At 46.5% G+C, this 19,922-nt stretch overlaps 2 protein-coding genes across 8 annotated transcripts in view; both read right to left on the reverse strand.

Annotated features, from left to right (window-relative positions):
- Positions 1-3,310, reverse strand: part of ISG20 (interferon stimulated exonuclease gene 20) — a 239,153-nt gene extending 235,843 nt beyond the window's left edge. Inside the window, exon 1 of the mRNA XM_050797710.1 lies at positions 3,301-3,310. The gene's annotated coding sequence lies outside the window, so the exon portion shown is untranslated. The remainder of the gene's footprint in view (positions 1-3,300) is intronic.
- Positions 1-19,922, reverse strand: part of MRPS11 (mitochondrial ribosomal protein S11) — a 1,182,883-nt gene that overhangs the window by 82,457 nt on the left and 1,080,504 nt on the right. The gene's annotated exons all lie outside the window — the stretch shown is intronic.

Below are 19,922 nucleotides of genomic sequence, written 5' to 3' on the forward strand. Positions count from 1 at the left end.
CGGTCAGAGGAGAGTCCGGCTGCTATGCAGCCTGACTCAAGGGGAAACCTCTTCCCACTCCAACCCCCTTCTAACTCCCCATCCATCTGCCTGCCGAGAGCTACTTCCATTCAATAAAACCTTACACTCATTCTCCAAGCCCATGCGTGATCTGATTTTTCTGTTACACTAAGGCAAGAACCTGGGATACAGAAAGCCCTCTGTCCTTGCAATAAGGCAGAGGATCTAATTGAGCTGATTAACACAAGCTGCCTGCGGATGGCTAAACTGAAAGAGCACACTATAACACACACCCACTGGGGCCTCAGGAGCTGTAAATATTCACCCCTAGATGCTGCTGTGGTATCAAAGCCCGCGCTCCCCACAACCGGCCTGTCTGCCTGCTCCCCTTAGGGATATGAGCAGTGGGGCACCAAAGTGAGCCACACCCCAGTGGCATGCCCTGTGAGGAAGATAAGGAAACTTTTTCCATTTCACAACTCACCTAATAAAGCTCAAGTGGTGACTAAATCAGGAAATAGAAGTACAAGATCTTGTGTGGAGTAGGAATTTAACTAACAGCAGCCATTGCTGTTATTATTTAGAGCAGGGATTGGCAAAATATGACCCTTGGGCCAAATCTGTTCCACCGCTTGTTTTTGTACAGTCTGTGAGCTAAAAAGGATTGCTGCATTTTTAAATGTTTTAGAAAGAAACAAAAGAAGAATACTATTTCATGACACATGAGCATTGTATGAAATTCAAATTTCCATGTCCATAAATAAAAGTTTTACTGGAACACACCATGCTCATTTGTTTACATGTTGTCTATGGTTTATTTTGTTCCACAACTGCAGAGTTGAGAAGTTAGTTGTGACAGAGACCATATGGCCCAGAAGGCCTAAATCATGTACCGTGTGGACCTTTACAGAAAAAGTTTGCCAAGCTTGGTTTAGAGGCAGAAAGGAGAGATTGAAGTGGGCATTGAGTACAATTTGTCTTGAGTCTGGCCTTGGGTGCTGGATAAGCTTACCATGAGTCACCTCAGATGGAGGGGCTGGGAGTAGTGTAGGTCTTTGGTGTGTAGGATGGAGTGGGGAGAGATTACCGAAGACAGAGTGAGCCCCAGAAGCAAAGAACTTAAGGGAAAGAATGGCTTCCATTGTGAAGAAATCTCCCTTTTCTCTAGCAGAATCAGGACAGGTGGGAGGCTGGACTCTCTTCAGGAATACCCCCAAAATAAGGGTTGTATGTTTCAGGGATGGAAGGTTCCTGGGTTTGGGTCCCTGAGCCAGTTTCCTGGGAAGCATGACAATATCCTCTTTGCAAGACCCAAATAGTAGATAGAAATAGGGCCAAAGAAACATGACAGGAAAACAGGCATGAGTCTCTCTGGATTAGGTCCCCAGAAGTTGTGGCAGCAGTCTGTCTGCTATGCAGCCACCTCCCATTTTTCTCCTGCTAAACAGTGACAGCTGCTGATCCAGCCCTTCTCTACTAACCTCAAGGCTCTGGGTTTACTCATGGACCTGACTCTGCAGAGGACACCCTAATTCCAAACTCGAGGGGAATAAATAGCCTGCTGTGAAGTCCCCCAACATCCCTCCTCCCCTCCTCAGCCTTTCTTCATTTCCTGGGCTTTCCTCCTCGTACCTGTGAGGAAGAAGTGTCTCTTTCTCTTCTCAGTCCAAACTTGCCACCGTGCTTTGATCTCATCCCTTCTTGGCTCCTCCAGGCTCTTGCTCCGTTGATTATACCTCTTTATTGTGTTCTCAGTCTTGTGTCCACTGGCACTTTTCCCTGCCTCCTCTTGTTGGGAAGGTGACTAATATTTAATGAGCTCCTATTATGTACCAGCAGTCTGCGAGGTGATTGTATATGCTGTTTCATTTGATCCTGACAAGAGCCTTGAGGTAGTGTATTAGTCAGGACTTTCAGTTGCCACTGAAAGAAACCCAACTCAAACTAGCACAAACTAAAGAGGAAGCTTATTGGCTCAGTCATTGGGAAGTTCAAGGATGAACATCAGACATGTCTAGATCCGGGTCCTTAAAGAATGTCCTGAGGAATTTCCCTGTTTCTCACTTCTGTCTTCTTTTGTGTTGGCTTCATTCTCAGATGGGCATAACTCATGTGGTGATAAAGGTGGACATCAGCAGCTCTAGACTAATATTCTGCCTTTGTAGAAATTCCCAAGCGAAGAGAGGTTTAGCAGAAATCCAGGGCTGACTCTCATTGGCTTGGCCTAGGTCACATGACCTTTCCTGAACCAAAAACTGTGGCCAGAGGGTTGTAGTACTGTCACTGGCCAATCCAGGGTTAGCTGCCCACTTTTGGCAAGGAGGGCATCAGCCCTAGAAAACCATATGGACTGGATGTGAGAATGACATGGGCTCCTCAAAGGAAAATCATGGTGGTGACACCAGATGATGGCAGCATCGTTGCTGGGTAGGCAAGAATGACAGCTGTCTATTAGAGATAGATCTTATCATCCTCATATTACAGATAAAGAAGTTGAACCTAGAAGAGGTTGGTACATACCAGGTTCCATAGCTAACACTCAGTAGAGATGCAATTTCTACCCAAGTTGGGCTCATTTTATTTATTTATTTATTTTTAGACAGTCTTGTTCGGTTGCCCAGGCTGGAGTGCAGTGGCCCAATCTTGGTTCACTGCAACCTCTGCCTCCTGGGTTCACATGATTCTCCCACCATAGCTCCCGAGTAGCTGGGACTACAGGAGCCCACCACCACGCCCAGCTAATTTTTGTAGTTTTAGTAGAGATGGGGTTTCGCTATGTTGGCCAGGCTGGTCTCGAACTCCTGGCCTCAAGTAATCTGCCTACTTCAGCCTTCCAAAGTGCTGGAATTACATGCATGAGCCCAGTTGGGCTCATTTTGTATTCTATTTGGTTTCTAGGCTTGCCAAGGCACTGCAGCAAGCTTCAACTTGGTCAGTGGTTAGAAGAGAACAGAGAAGGGAATGGCAAGAAAGAAAGCACGGTTTTCAGAAAGAGCCAATGAGAGAAAAGCCAATGACTGAGTGAACCTCAGGTGGTCCTCAGTGGCTGAGCAGAGGTGCTGGGAATCAAAGAATCTCCAAGGTAGACATCTATACTGCAGAGACCTGGCCTCTCTGTCTGCTCCAAGGGACACTTATCATGTCCAAGGCTTGTTCCAATCAATCTTCATGTCCGGCAAAGGCATTGTAGCACACCTAAGACAACTGGGCTCCGAGGTCAGTGCTGTGAACACACACAAGCTCTGGTGCTTCCCAGAATGACTTCAGAAAGCAGAGGAGTCCTATGACCCCAGGGATGAACCCCCATATTGGGATGAGCTGGCCAAACACCACCTGACCAGATATTTCAGTTCTGTATCCACCTGCAACCTTGCAAAGGAGAGGGACCCTCTGAACAAGACCACGAGGATTAGGAGAATTTGCCTGCAGGAAGCAGTTTTCTGCTGCTCTAGAAGATACTGGGCTGGAACCGTTTTCTGGAAAATTTGGGAATAGCTCTGTTAGTATACTCATACAGTGGGAGGGAACACACACACACACACACACACACACACACACATTTTGGAGCATTTTATCTGAGGTCTCCAGACCATAATAAGGAGAAATAAATGCATGCTCTGGAGAAGGCTGAGTAGGGGGTGCTGGGGTTAGAGAGACAGGGCAGACACAGGGCACCAGGAGGGGCAGCTGAGGAGGGATAAGAATGTAGACCCAGAAAGGAAAGATTTGAGACCACCTCATGGTTCTGCTACTGATCCTCCTGAGAGGCAGAGATGGGGACTGAACTCAGCATCAGACCCAAAGAGAAAGTGGCAGGTTGACTTTGAGGACACTGCAGAAATGTTGTGTAAGAGCTCTGCTTTCCTCCCACACCTCAGCCCCACCCAGCTCTTCTGTGCTTCCAACCTGAGCTCCTGGAGGCTGAGGAGAAATGAGTTGAACATTCGTAAGTACAGAATGTCTTAGACTTAGAACCTGTGGGGACCGGCCGAGTGTAGTGGCTCACGCCTGTAATCCCAGCACTTTGGGATGATGAGATAGGCAGATCACGAGGACAGGAGTTTGAGACCATCCTGGCCAACATGGTGAAATTCCATCTCTACTGAAAATACAAAAAATAGCTGGGTGTGGTGGCGGGCGCCTGTAGTTCCAGCTACTCAGGAGGCTGAGGCAGGAGAATTGCTTGAACCTGGAAGGCAGAGGTTGCAGTGAGCCTAGGTTGTGCCATTGTACTTCAGCCTGGGCAACAAAGCAAGACTCCATCTCAAACAAAACAAAACAAAACAAAACAAAAAAAACCAACCTGTGGGGACGTCAAAAGCCAACTTGGCCTATCCTAGTGAAAAAGTACCCTTGATAGTGCTTCATCCTTAGAAAATGTCCTCCTTCTATCACACCCAAATTTGCCTCCCAGTAACTCCTAAAGTAAAGAATGGTCCCAGCTCTGGCCAGTTAGCATCATGTTGGACCAGTTCATGCCCCTTTCTCAGTTAGGGTTGATCCAGGAAGTGTCAGTGACGCCATGTGGTCCAAAAGGCAATACTCTCCATGCGCGTGTGCATGGGCTCTGCACGTGTCGGGGTGGTGACGTGTATTGTTGTGCGCTCAGACAACCCAACTGGTGAGTAAATGAGCGGCTATATTTATCTCCGCCTCCCAGGCCCAGGAGCTCCCGCGCTGCGCCAGCAAAGGGAAAAACAAGCACACGGGGAGATGCCTCACATTATTGTGACAAGTAATTAGGGGATGTGAGATGTTCAGATGTGAGATTTTATTAGACAAATGCTGCTTATAAACCCCACACAACAAACATTCCTGTGGAGTTGCTTCTGGTCCTGGGATTCTGCTACTGAAAGAATTTCAGCTCCTCAGAGCCCAGGGGCAATCCTGGTGCCTCTGCATGGCAGGCTGTGTTTGGGAAGGATGAGGGTAGTGCTAAGTTTGCAGGGGAAGATCTGGTTGAATCTCTAACTGTATGACCTTAGGCAAGTCAACTTACTTTGTTAGGCAGAACATTGAATGTCTACTACTGCCAGGAGCTGGAATAGGCCCAAAGATCAATGTTGAACAAGACCTCCCCCTTGAGTTGCTCATCATCCACAAAAAAGACAGATCCCAGTACAAGAGTATTTGAAATAAAAATTGTAGCATCATAGAGCCAAGATCAGCAAGCTTTTCTGTTATGTCGAGGACCAGAGAGTAAATGTTTTAAACTTTGTGGGTCATGCAGTCTCTGTTGCAACTATTCAACTCTGTAGTAGTGCAAAAGCAGCCATGGACAATGCCTAAGGGAATATGCATGGCTGTATTCTGATAAAACGATATATGGATGCTAAAATGTGAATTTCACATAATCTTCACATGACATGGCATATTATTATTTTGATTATTTTCAAATACCTAAAAATGTCGAAACCATTCTTGACTCACGGTCTGTAGAAAAACAGATGGTAGGTTGGATTTGGCCTGTGGGCCATAGGTTGCAGGCCCCTGGCATAGAGAAAAAAACAATGGTGTCTACTAGGGAGCCAGGGAAGGCTTTGCTGAGGAGGTGGCATGGATCTGGGTCTCGAGTATTCAAGGGTTTCACTTGGAGCCAGTGCTGGTGAAAGGAGGGATGTGTCTTCTAAGCAGATGGAATTGCAGTTGCTTGGGCATGGAGGCATAAGCAGGGTATCTGGGGGATGGTGCGGAGTTTGGAGTGATTGGATTATAGGTGCAATGTGGAAGATGTTTGGGCTGGAGAGCAGGTTAGGGTGGGAATGAGAAGCCTTTATAAGCCATGAAAAGGAGTTGAGCACATTCTGGGGGCTGGAATGGCAGTTTCTTAACTTTTCAGGCTTTTCAGGAGGCTTCACCTGGTCATGGCAAAGAGGATCAGGGAGAGGTTGTCCCCACAGACTGGGAGGATGACATGAGAGCCTGATGCAGGCAGTGCAGTGGGGACAGGAGACAGAAAACACAGGCAGCAGAGAGGAGGAGAAGCCATCTCTAAGGCCATAGATTCCCAATGGAGAGCTGTTTATGGACTAGGCACCCCATTATGTGCTTTCCCTGTGATGACCAGTGGGTATCTAATAATGCATCTGAATAAGGGGAGAGGGCCTGTTATGTTCCAGGCACTAGGCTGGGAGTGTGAAAGTTGATTATACAAACTGGGTCATTCTTGTCATACTCAACCAAATCAGAGTCAGGAGTCAGGGGGAAAAAGTACTTGGTGCATGGAACACTGGCTCCAAGAATTAAATTTTCCACAAGTGCCACTGCTGAAATGGCCTGCTGACACCCTAAGGCCAGTTTTCCCTAGTAACCGCTGAAACAACCTGCCGTGACTCTAAGACTGGTTTTACCTACCACAATCACTCACCAATCAGAGCTTGCCAGCTCCCAAAAGCTTCTCTAGTGCCAATGAGCTTTCTTTCAAAACAATGCATAACATTTATCTTTCTAATAAAACTCTCAACCTTCTCTTTGTTCGCCGGACATACTGGAGACCACCCGGTCTGTGTGTATGCCCTAAATTGCAATTCTTGCTTCCCAAAACAAAATATTTCTACTTTAGAGATTTGTCTCTATACTTTATTTGACTTCAATGGGAATACGTTTATATACATTATCTCATTTAATCCCACCACTATCCTACAAAGGGAGTTTATGATTCTCAGTTTACAGATGAGAAAGCCAAGGCCCAGAAAGATTGAGCAATTTGCCCAGGCTGCACAGTTAGTAAGTGACAAAGAGGAGCTCTGATCTTGGGTTAATTATTCTCAACTCTAATCTCTTTCAACCTGATGCCCTGCTGGGGGCAGTTTGTCAGTGTGTGGAGGGGGGGCCCTAAGCCAGAAAGGACATTCTTGTGGCCACCTGGAGGCTGCAGAGGATGGCACAGCAAGCCATGGGAGGTGGAGGGAAAGGGGTGGGAATTGGATTTGACTCCAGAGCAAGGAATTAAGGGTGTGGCTGAGAGACTCTAGCAAACAATGTCGCTGCCTTTGTATGGTCTTTTTTTCCAAAGCGCCTGCCTGGTTGGGAGGTTGCAGCAGGTCCTTGGGAGTGATTCTAGTCACCCTGCATACAGAGTTGTCCTCCCACAAAAGGAGCCTCCCTGACTCCTGCCAAGGCACCTTCCCAAAACCATTAATCTGATTCCACCCCTCTACTGCTTAAAAGTGCCCAACATTTTGTGAGTCAACAGAGTCTCCAGATCACAGCCACAACCTGGGTCCCAGCAGGCAGGGCGGGCCCAGCCACCCTGGCTTCCAGTCTTCTTTCTCAAGCTTACTTCATATCATCCTCAAAACGCTTTTGCTGCTTTAGCCCTCAGTGAGGCACAGTTGCTGAGAAGCCCCCTACCGTCCCCACTTTCTACAATCCCAGGGAGGTGCAGTCTTCAAGGTGCTGTTGGGCCCTGCCCCCTCCGGTCTTCCTTGGCCGCCCTGTCCCCCTCCCCTACCATCCTGTGATAGTGTGAAGACCACAGTACCCTCTGGAGCTCAGTGCTGAGGGCTGGTTCTAGGTAAATAGGGAAAGGCAGGGCTTCAAAGGGAAGCCAAAGACATTGAGTCCTAAAGCAAAAGACTGCTGGATGGAGGAAAGGCCACAGAGGAGCCAGAGATAAGGGGAGCCATGGATTAACACAAAACTCTGAGGGACTGGGGTGAGTGTGTGGAGGGAATGTCCACATGATGGGCAAGGGTCCTAGGGGACCCCTGGTCATCCTGGCTCCCCTGGGGGCTGTCATGGCTCTGCTGTGAAAACACCTGTTATGGGATGTGCTGATGGCCACAGTTAGAGGGTGGGACCAGAAGGGCTTTGTATCTCAGGGAGGGGGCCTTGTGGGGAATAAAGCTAATCTGATAAACAGTAAGATGCCTTGATTTCCACATTACTTCAGTGACCCCAGGAAGCTCTATAACCTGGAAGGGTGGCTTCATCTCCTAACCCTTGTCATGGTAATCATGAAGCTTGACTTTGACTAGCCATTGGACAGTGTACTTTCACAGGCATTGTATCACCCAGTCTTCCTAACAGCCCTGTGTGGCGGGTGTCACCATCCCCATTTTACAGATGAGGACATTGAGGCTTAAGATTAAACATGACTTGCTAGGCTCCTCCTAATGTTCAGCACCCTGACCTTCAAAGTTACCAGGGAAGCCCTCTTTTGAGTTCTCTCTTCTAGCAGGAAGGCACTGTGTTTGCTAAGCATTCACCAGGAGCATAGAATTTGAATCTGTTTTTTATGAAGTTTCTCATGGAGCTAGTAAATGACAGTTCTGGGATTCAGACCCTAGTTCTGTGTTCCTTCTAATAACACCTTGGCCGGGCTTGGTGGCTCATGCCTATAATCCCAGCTACTCGGAGGCTGAGGTGGGAATATCACTTGAGCCTAGGAGTTTGAGACCAGCCTGGGCAACATAGCAAGACCTTGTCTCTAAAATATATATAAAGAACCCCTTGTATTGTTACTTAGTTGCAGGTGTGTGTGCACCTGTGGCCTTAGTGAAATCATACACTCCTTGAGGGTAGAGACTCTGTTTCCTGCTCTGTGTAAGTCCCCCTTCATGCCAGGGACTGGCACAAAGTAAGTGCTCAGTCAACATATGCCTGATTATCTCTTCCCTCCTGCCCCAAACTGGATGTGCTCAGCCTCTAAGTCATTCTGCCTAGGAATGAAGGGATGGAAAACTGCCATAGATTCTCTTGGATCTCCTTCCTTTTGGGGATTTTTGAGGGATATTCCAACAGCTGACCTTGGGAATACAGATTCAGTCTTTCAAATATAGCATTGATATCCTAATTACATTCATTTCCATGATGCATCTTCTCATGGTCTTGGACAGTTTAGACTTTGCCTGGTAGGAAGGCGGTAGGAGAGACAGTGGCCCCTCATGATCCCTTTGGGCTGCTGTTTCATGGATGCCAATTTATCATGTCTGGCCTGGTTCCACTGTCCACTGTGGGACAATTGCACTGAGGACTCAAGCTCTCAGTTCCACTTTGGGGCTCAGGAAGTGGTGGTCTTTTGTAAATAACACACAGCCCCCACCCCTTCCTTCCTCCACACCCAGTCCACCTCTTCTTTATCTTTCTTCCAGCTAATGGTTGCTACCCTGGCACAAAGGGTGCTGCTGGGAGCTGGGGAGGGCTCCTCTCCCAACTTCTCTCTCCTAGCAGGAGGGCACTGTGTTTGCTAATAGGTGTTAAATGGGAGCATCAAATTTTAATCAGCTTCTTAATGGAGTCTGGGGACCTGGGGGAGTTCTCGAGTCCTACATTATGCTGCTTGCCGGAGCCAAGCTGGACGCGGTGAGTGGGAAGGTGGGATGAGCAGCTGTTATCAAAGCCAGAACTACTGGAAGATGAGGTGGTGCTGATCCAGTTGACAGCCACTTTCATCCAGGATGGAGGGCAGCACAGATCAAGTGACTACTCATGGTGACCCATCCACTGCTGACTGCTTCTTGGTGGGAATCAGATCTGGCAACAAATGTGAACATGGGAGAACACTGGAATCAGAAGACTCAGATTTACATCCTGGAATTTTCAAGTTGAGTGGATGATTGTGGACAAGTTCTGTAGTGTGGTAGCTCATTATTACAATGGTTCCCAGTGAATCAGGCCTCCCTGTGTCCTCACCCTTTTGCAACAGGATGTTGCCACTTCTCCCATTAATAGGTACATTTCTCTATCTCCTTGGTACTGGGCTGGCCTGTGGCTTCTCTGACTAATAGAATAGAGCAGAATTGTCATTAGGAGAGTTCTAGAGCTTGGGCTTTAAGAGGCCTTGAAGCTTTTGCTTTCCACTGCCTTGGAATGCTGCCCCAAGGCCACCATGAAAGGAAGACTGTGTAGCCTAGTGGAAGGTGAGGACCTAAATGGAGGAGGACCAAGGTGCCTTGTTCACAGCCAGCATCAACTGCCAGACATGGATTGAGGACATCTTCAACATCCAACCCCAGTCAAGCTGTCAGATGACTGCAGCCACATGAATGATCCCAGGTAAGACCTTCAGAAGAACCACCCAGACTGCAAACCTACAGACTGTAAGACATAAAAAAATCACCCTTGTTTCAAGGCCTTGAGTCTTGGGATTCTTTGCTACTTGTTAATAGATAACTGAGATGCTTAGCTTCTCTGAGTCTTAGATTCTCAAATGTAGCACAGGGCCAACAATAAGTACTTTGTCCTTGGGAGGTGATCAGTGAGAAGTGCCTGGGACATAGTAAGTGCCTGGGACATAGTAAGTGCCTGGGAAGAGAAGCACTGTCAATGAGGCTGAGAAAGGAGGGTGAGGTCAGTTAGGAAGGTTGGCTGCCACAGTAAGAAGACATGAAATTATTCAGCAGTGGTGGTGGAGATGAGAGGAGAGGAATGAAGTGCAAGACATTTCAGAGACGAAACAAAGGGACTTGATGAATTACTGGTACAAGCAAGAGAGATGAGTCAGAGATGACTTGGAGGTTGCCAGCTTGGGTGAGTGAGTAAATAATGCTGCTGAGGAGGTGGGTGGCAGAGCAAGTCTGAAGGGTAAATACGAGTGAGTTCAGTTTTGAGCCACTGGGTGTGAGCAGGAGACACTGGGATGTAGTTCAGTATGTGGTTCTGAGCTCAGGATAGAGGCCAGGGCTGGAGCTGGAGATGTGGAGCTCACTGGGGCAGGGAACCATTGAAACCCAGAGGTTAGGGACACAGGACTATAGATATTAGGGGGTTTTCCAGGGACCAAAGTGAAGGATAGTTGAAATAACAGTCCAAGTGGCCACCCTGCACGGCCTCATAAAGATTCAGTCTAGGCCAGGTTCACGTCTGTAATCCCAGCACTTTGGGAGGCCAAGGCAAGCAGATCACGAGGTCAAGAGATAGAGACCATCCTGGACAACATGGTGGAATCTCATCTCTACTAAAAATACAAAAAATTAGCTAGGCGTGGTGTCACGTGCGTGTAATCCCACCTACTCGGGAGGCTGAGGCAGGAGAATTGCTTGAACCCTAGAGGCGGAGGTTGTAGTGAGCCAAGATCACGCCACTGCACTCCAGCCTGGCAACAGAGCGAGACTCCGTCTCAAAAAACAAAACAAAACAAAACAAAAAATTCAGCCTATAGGGGGTTAGACCTTCGAGAAATCCTCTATTTGGGGAGGAAATATGAAACATCAGTGGGTCTCATAGATTACTGGGTCCCACACTTCCACAGTGTTGTGAGCTGCAACTAATATCAACTCTCAGTCTGTGATTTGGTTCGACTTTAAAAAGCCCATCTATGAAACTCAACAAGGAGATGCTAACTGCAGTGCCCTCCTGGCAGAGGATTAATGACTGGTTTTTCCCCCTTCCTTCTACTTTTTTGTACATTCCAATTTTCTGTAATAAACATTCAATCCTTTTTTTGGCATGCAAGATTTTTAAAGGAGAAAAATATTATTAAAACAAATCAAAACGAGAAGCTTTAAAGCTGGAGAGTAAGAGCCTAACTCCCAGGAAAAGTGGTGCTCCAGATATGGTTCTACTCTTAGACACCAGGATCCCACTAACAAGCAAAGTTCAGAGAAGATTGAATGGGGGCGTGGTATATGATCACTCTCCTTGGGAGCTGCAGAGACTGATCCAACCTCACAGGTTTCCTGGATATCTAAGAGCAGTTGAAGAAAGATGGTGGCGGGGAGGGTGAAGTAACCTGGCCTTGACAGGCATTTGGAAAGCTGGTGTCTTGGGTACTTTGTTTTGAGTTGGTCACTCCTGAGGGCAGCGGAGCAAGTCCAGGTGGGCAAGGCCATATGGCTGGGCTCTCCAGCCAGGAAGAATGACACAGTCCAAGTCACTGAGCCCTGAGGCCAGGCATGGAGGTGTGAAATCTGATCTGGAAGGAGGATTTCTGGAAGCACTGGGCAGTTGGAGAAAAGTCCACAGCTTTGCTCAGGGGGTTCTGAGATGTATATAGATGGAAGAAAGCTGGCTGGGGTTCTGGGGAGGATTGGGGAGAGGAGAAGGACAAAGTGAGCTGGCCTAGGAATCAACCAGCTGACCTAGAGTGGCCCTGGGAATGGTGCCTAGGTCGTGGAGAAGGAGGCTGGATCTTAACACCTCTCCCATAGGCACCCTGGCCTCAGCTCACCCTGGCCCCAGCTGACCCTGTCCTGCGGATGCTGACTGGGTTATGCAGGTTGTTTTCATCCTATAGTTGCTATCAGTGAAAGGGCTCCTGATGTATCCCAGCCCTGGTCCTCTGTACTCAGGGCTGCGTATGCAGCATCTGGGAAGAGTTGGGCAGATGGGCTAGAGAGAAGAGAATTCAATCAGGGGACAGATTCCCTCCCCTGTCCAGAGGGGCTGTTATTCTTGCTTCCCCTTGGCAGAAGGGTATCTTGAAAGAGGGAAATCACTCATCTCGTTGCTCTGAAAGGTCCTTTTTGTTGTTTTGGGAGAAGGACAATCATATGAGTTTGGGGAGGACACAGTGATATCCAGGAGGTGAAATAGCTTGCTTTAACGCCAATGGCTGTGCGAAAGCAGGGTATTAGGGTGAATACCCCTGGAAGGGTAGGGGATCCGTCCTACTTGTTCAATGTCTGTTTCCCTTGGAGCTGTCATATGTCGTGGTCATGATTACAATGTCAGGTAGGTCTGTTGACTGCTTAACTGACATCAGGCTCCTTCTAAGCACTTCACAGACATCATTTGTCTCATCCTTATAATGACCTTGATGTCCCCATTTTACAAACAAGGAATCAGAGGCACAGAGAGTTAGCTTGACTCACAGTGCACACATCTAGTAAGTTCCAGAGGCTGATGCAGGCGGTCTGCTCCAGACCCCACACTATGAACCAGTGCCCTCTACACTAAACACCTGGCGTGGTGCACACAGTAGGCATTTGCTTGGGAGGGAAATATTTGTTGAATTGAATTAAATCCAACTGACATTCCCAAGAAAGCCAAAGACCATCAGTTCTCAGGAATCTAATCTCTTTACAAACTGCGTTTGGAATCTCTGTTACTAGGAAGAAAACGAATGAGGTGAGTGGGTAGGTTTTCAGCAGGGATCTTGTGTTTCCATTTTTGTAGCTGGTGTGTTTTGCTGCCTCTGCTCCTACAGCCCTCCCTTGCCCTCTTGAGGATGGAGAGCCCACTGTGGTGGATAGGAGCAGGGGCAGAGCAGAGATCAATTGTCTCCTTGCTGCTGGAGCCTGTAAGGTAGAGGCCAGACGAGCTCGAGCTGAATGCAATTTTTTTCAGTTTCCTTCCCGTCTATGAATGCAAATCCTGAATTACAAGCCATCCGGATGACAAGTTGACATTTTAGCTCCAAACATTCTCCTATAATTAGCAGAATCTAATGCAATACAGGGAATGGTTCCATTTTACACACACATTATCGTAATGCCTTTAAATAAGATAATTGATTATGCCTCTGCATAAGAAAGTGAAATATTCGGTGTAATTAAAACCAGCATTCCAGTCCTGGCTCCCTGACAGGTGCTCCACGTGTCACTTAAAAAATCCTTAAAGTAGTGCTCACACCCACATTCTAGTTTTCAAAGTTTGTTGTGGAAAAAAAAAAAAAAAAAAAAAGAAAAGAAAAAAAAAAACTTTGGAGAATTTTTTTTTCTTCTTCTCATGGATTCCAGCTTTGGGTCTGGAAATCTGAGTGGGGGTGGCTACTGACTTTCTGGGTATTTCTGTGTTTCTCCTCAGCTCTCTGACACTATCACAGACTCAGTCTCATGTTTTCCCACTAGATCTTCATTTCAGGGATGGAGTAATTGAGGCTCAGGGAAATGACAGGAGTTCTGTGACGGAGCCAGCCTTGGAACTTAGTTCTGTCTGTCTCACAGCCCTGGCGATTTGATTTTATTTTGAGTTCTTTTGCTAAAAGTGAGGAAATGTGTGGTTTGGTGGACAGGATGTAGGACTGGAATCAGGAAATCTAGATTCCAGCCTTGGCTTTGCAACCAGTTAACTTCTCTGAGCCTTGGTTTCTCAGTTGCTACTACATTGATTCACTAGGGACAAAATTAGATTAGATATGTAGAGTGAGAAGTCTTAATTATAATAGAAATTCAGTGGGTAGACTCTTGGGTGGTCTGGGATCAAGGTGGGGAGGTTACTTGTTTGAGTAAAGTCAGATTAGGCCATGGAAATTCTAATAGCTTTGAGGTCTGGGGGTGGTTGTGGGGAGGGGCTCTTCAATGCTGTCTCATCACTCCTGACCCAACCTCTATCTTCTGGAAGTTGTGTGGTAGGAAGGAGATGGAAGTGTGTGATACCAGTGGGAAGGCCAGCTGGGGATTGTGTAGGCAGCTCTCTGCCTTGCTAGTCCGTGGAGATGACGCTATAGACATGTCAAGCAGGATTGACTCTGTCCTGCATTATCTCACCCTCTCAGTAACCCTCTGAAGGGTTTAGTCTGTGGCATGCTTTTGTGGGACAGCTGGTGGGTATGTTACGGAAATGCTCCAGGGCTAAGACACTATACTATTCCAATTGGTTTCTCCTAAGGGGGCAAACTAGTGACATCCTTATTCTCATGAACCCCATTGCTTTATCCCAATAACTGTACTTGTCTCTTCAAAGCCTAGCTTCCTACAGAGATGTCAACACTACTGTATTTGTGCAGGAAAAACTCTTCCCAGTAGTGTCTTGTTCATGCCTGTGTTAGTTTCCTATTGCTGCTGTAACTAATTGCTACAGACTTGGTAGCTTAAAACAAATTATCTTATATATCTAGATGTCAGAAGACTGAGATGGATTTCACTCAGCTAAAATCAAGATTTCATTACAGCCCATGTTCCTTCTGGAGGTCCCTGGGAAGAACAGCTTCTAGAGACTGCATTGCTTGGTCATGGTCTCTTCTTCCATCTACAAAGTCAGTAATGGTGTGTCAAGTCTTTCTCATGCTGCTGTATCTCTGATTCAAACTCTTCTGTCCCTGTCTTTCCTATTTAAGGATCCTTATAATAACATTGAGCCTACCAGGATAATCTGGGAAAATCTCATTTCAAAATCCTTAACACAATCACAACTTCAAAGTCCACTTTGCCACGTTGTAACATATTTAGAGGTTCAAGGATTCAGATATGGGCATCCTTGAGGGCAACAGCTTTACCTATTTCAATTCTTTACCTACAAGCATAATCGTATTAGTTATGTATTCCTTTTTAACAAATCACCTCCAAAATTCGTGACTTATCTAACAAGCACTTACTGTCTCACAGTTTCTGTTGGTGAGGAATCCAGGTCTCTCTGGCTCAGGCTCTCTAACAGGCTGTCATCAAGGCCGACAGGAGCTATGGCCACCCCAAGGCTTGATGCAGGAGGATTCGCTTCCAAGCTCACTCCCATGGCTGTTGGTAGCCCTGGGGTCACTGCTGGAGGTCAGCTGGAGATGTCAATTCCTCACTACTTGGGCCTCTCCACAGGGCAGCTCACGTGGTATCAGCAGGCTTCCTTCAGAAGGAGCAAGTGTGAGAGCAAGAGAGGGCGCTCAGGATGGGAGCCACAGTCTTTTCATAACCCAGTGTCAGAAGTGGCATTCCATGACTTCTGCCACATTCTATTTGTTGGAAGTGAGCCAGTAAATCTAGCCTACATTCAAGGAGAAGGGATTACAGTGTGTGAATACTAAGATATGGCAATGAAATCTGTGGGCCATCTTAGAGGCTGCTTACACCAGCAACCACCCATACCACTTTTCTTTTTTTTTTTTTTTTTGAGATGGAGTCTTGCTCTGTCACCCAGGCTGGAGTGCAGTGGCCTGATCTCAGTTCACTGCAACCTTCGCCTCCAGGGTTCACGCCATTCTCCTGCCTCAGCCTCCTGAGTGGCTGGGACTACAGGTGCCCACCACCATGCCTGGCTAATTTTTTGTATTTTTAGTAGAGACGGGTTTCACTGTGTTAGACAGGATGGTCTCGATCTCCTGACCTTGTGATCCGCCAGTCTTGGCCTCCCAAAGTGCTGGGATTACAGGCGTGAACCACCACACCCAGCCACCCACACCACTTTTCTTAGGGAACTAATGGTCAAAGATTAGTTATCCAGGATTTAAGGCAGGAGATCTCAGACTTTAGAGACTCCATCCCAGTACATAGGAGAGTGAGTGAGGTATTGGGACTGAGGGTAGGTATGTGGGCGACAGTGCAACTTTCTTCTATTTAAGTTAAGGGCTGTCAAACATAGGAGGTATATTAGAATTATCGGGAAAGCACAGTAAAATACCAAAGCCTGGGCCCCAAGCCTGTTTGCTTTTATTTTTCTGGACTAGGATAGAACCCATGCATCTCTGTGTGTGTGTGTGTTTTTTTTTTAGAACTTCTGAAGTGATTCTGATTTGCATCAAAGTTTGATAAATTTTGCTCTAAAGAGTTTTCTGATGTCTAAAAGAAGGGGTTTGGAAACACTATGAAATGATTTGAAGTCTGGATGTTCTCAATGATGACGATGACTGTTGATGACCTCAGTAATAATAAGAATTATTGTTTATGTGAGTATTTAATACTTGCCAGGCACTGTGCTATGGTGCTTTTCTCCAGAGTCTCAGTTTCCTGAATGCAAAATAAATAGAACGGATCAGCCCAACAAAAGGATTGTGAAGTCTAAATGACTTAAGTCTAAATGATTAAGGAAAATGTCCAGGGCAATGCATGTGACCTGGTAAATGCTCAATTTACAGGAAGTCTTTCTTGTCCTGGCCATCCTGGAGCTCCTTTTGGGGAGCTGAGACACCATGAAACAAGAAACCACAACTGTCCTGAGGCCTAGCACATTGAAACTGCTGGACAAGGCTGGGCCAACTCAGAGGCACCTATGAAGGACATTGTGTAGTGACCACAGGCCTGAAGGGCTGCCCAGGAGACCATTATGCAAGCCTGGGCTAGGGTGAGGTTGGCTGTGTGGTGCACCCAAAACCTCCATTAAAAGGCTTAGGCTGCTATTCTGAGCTATTTTTACCTCCACGTGACGGAGCTGGATCTATTCTTTTTCTTAGAGGAAAGTCTACGCTGGACATGGCTGTACCTCTAAGGCCCCATCCACTTCTTGTCACTAATGACTGAGCTCCATTGACAATTATTCCCAGAATTCCCAGACCTCTGAGGCTTCTCTACCACCACCTGGCAGCATGGCCTATAGCTAATGTGGGTGTAATTCTTTGTGGGCAGGACTTTTGGCCTCCCCTGCTTAAGCCATCGCCTAATTGCTCTGGTGTGCCTGTACTTGTCTCCTCTCATAGCCCTAAATAGGAAAGTAGAAAGGGCTGATGAAAACTCAAGCCATCTTCTCTATTCTGCCCTTAGTAGGGAAATGGAGGCATAGCATAGGGCCTTACCTATTTGCTGATGGCAAGAGCTTTGACTGTAATTGAGAAGTTTCAAGGTTCTTAGAAGCTTCAACCCAGTGAGGATACTCATGAACTGACTCATCTTGTGTGATTTTTTTTCAGCCTGAAGCTGCAAATAGGGATTAATGATGAAGATAAAGGAAGTTCTGTAGTTCTAGTTCCAAAGGGGGTGACTTCAAGATTCAAAAGAGGTTTGCAACATTGCACTTACAGTCAGAAAGAACACCCTTTATCTTTGGGAGGCTGAGGCGGGCAGATCACAAGGTCAGGAGATCAAGACCATCCCAGGGAACATGGTGAAACCCCGTCTCTACTAAAAATACAAGAAAATTAGCTGGGCATGGTGGTGGGCGCCTGTAGTCCCACCTACTTGGGAGGCTGAGGCAGGAAAGTGGCATGAACCTGGGGGTGGAGCTTGCGGTGAGTGGAGATCACGCCACTGAGACTCCATCTCAAAAAAAAAAAAGAGAACACCCTTTATATCCTGGGTTTGCCACTGTCTTGCTGTGTTGCTTAAGACAAGTTAGTTCACTTAACCTATCTCAGCCTTGGTTTTCTTATTTGTAACATAAGTGTATCAGTCAGCATGGGCTGATGCTACAGTAACAAACAACCCCAAAATTTCAGTTGCGTATCACATCAAAGTTTTATTTCTAATTTATTTTTCATGTCCATCCTGGGTCCACCAAAAGCTGCACTACATGTTGTCTTTATTCTAAGGACTCAGATTGACAAAATAGTTGCCATCAGAAATGTTGCCAATTTCTGTGGCAGTGGGATGGGGGAGTGGGGGGCAATGAAGGCACATGGGCTCTTACAGTTTCTACCTAGAGGTAACCACATGATCCTGTTCACATTTCATTGGTCATAGCAGGTCATGTGGTCACCTCTAACTCTAACGATGCAGGGAAGTGCAGTTTTACCATGTACCCAGAAAGCGGGGAGAACTGGAAATATTCGGTGGATAGCACTGCTGGCTACCACAATGAACACTGTTATATCAACTTTCTCATGGGGTTATTGTAAGGATTAAAGGAGATAATGAATGAAAAATCACTTTGCAAATAATAGATACAAGTAAGATATTGCTCACATGACATCTGGCAGTCATATACCAATCAATACACCAGATATTTCATAACAGCAGTGCGTCCCCAGACAGAGTTCAGGAAGGGCATAGCTTGCCTGGTTTTGCTCCCTCTTGGCACTGGAGCCTTGACTGTAATTGTCAGGTAGGGTCCACTAGCCCAGGTATGTGCAGGTACCAAGAGTTCTTCAATTGGAAACTTTTGATGTTGCCCAAAGTATTTCTTGGGAAGGGCTCACCCTTGTGACTGTTGACTAGTGATCTCCACAAGCAGAGAGAGCATCAGTGGTCCTGATATCTGTCTGTCTGTGCACCTCCTCACTAAGGGGCAGGTAAGTCTTTTAGTTCTTACTTTTTTGGATTTGAGAGAGTTGTGGTGTGATTTGGATTTTGTTCCAAATACCCCTCTGTATTCTTATCCATCATAGTCTGCTCTGCACTGAGATGTCTGCTTCTTTCTTTGAGGCCTTTGAAGTGGGAAGTCTTTCTGATCTGGGGAGGGTCTTGTGATGTTACTATTTCCTGTCCCTGTCAGAGGTTCTTCTGGCAGGAAAAAAAAAAAAAAGCCCTTTGGGATCAGCAATGTTTTTTGGTGGCTCTTTTCCCATGCTCTCTGACTATTGGGATTTGGGGTTTTAAGCATCTCTCTTCTTTTCATGGGAAGAATCCTTGCTTGAAATTCAAACAAAAAGAGATGCCTAGGTCCTTAACATCTGTGTGGGCCAAGAGACACACCCCTGGCAACGGTAGCTCAGAACTTAGTCACTCTGTGCCCAATATACTCTTGCAAATGCATGATTTCATACCATTCTACAAATAATCCAGCATGATAGGTAACATTCCTATCCCCATTTTACAGATGAGGAGATTGAGGCTACTTACCCAAGTTGCACAAGCAGCAAGTGGCTTGGATTTAAATGTAGGTCCTCAGATTCCAAGCCCATTGACCCTTTCACTAACAGCTCTCCTTCATAGTGCGATGCTTGCCTTGCCTTTCTTTGACAATGAAAGATCAGACTATGAGTTTTAAAGCTGGAGGGGATTTTACAGGTGAACTGGCCCAAATCCATCATTTTACCAAGGAGGAAACCTGAGAGTCATGGATGGGAGCGATTTGCCTGATGGCACAGCTCACAGTGAGCTGGCGGAGGTCTCAATGTATGCTTTTCCTACTATATTTGAACCATGAAGATGCACTTGTTGCTTTATTTCTCTCTATTCCCTACCCCTTTTTCTACAAAATTCTGTCCTCATTTCATAACATCCCCTCCAGAAGCCTCCCGATCATCTTTTCAGGTTAGGTTTGATGCCTGCTTTATGCAATGTGAGACCCCTATAACCTTCCAGAGTATAGGATATACTCATTGCATTGTAACAGCCAGTTTACTCATTGATAACAATGGACCTCCTACTCCATTCATCACCTGGAGAGGAGAAATGGGGTTTGTTTTGCCTGTGACTCCATACTTGGGGTTGGTACTTAGCAGGTACTCAGTGCTATGA

The sequence above is a fragment of the Macaca thibetana genome, chromosome 7, assembly GCF_024542745.1.
Source record: "Macaca thibetana thibetana isolate TM-01 chromosome 7, ASM2454274v1, whole genome shotgun sequence".
NCBI lineage: Eukaryota > Metazoa > Chordata > Mammalia > Primates > Cercopithecidae > Macaca > Macaca thibetana.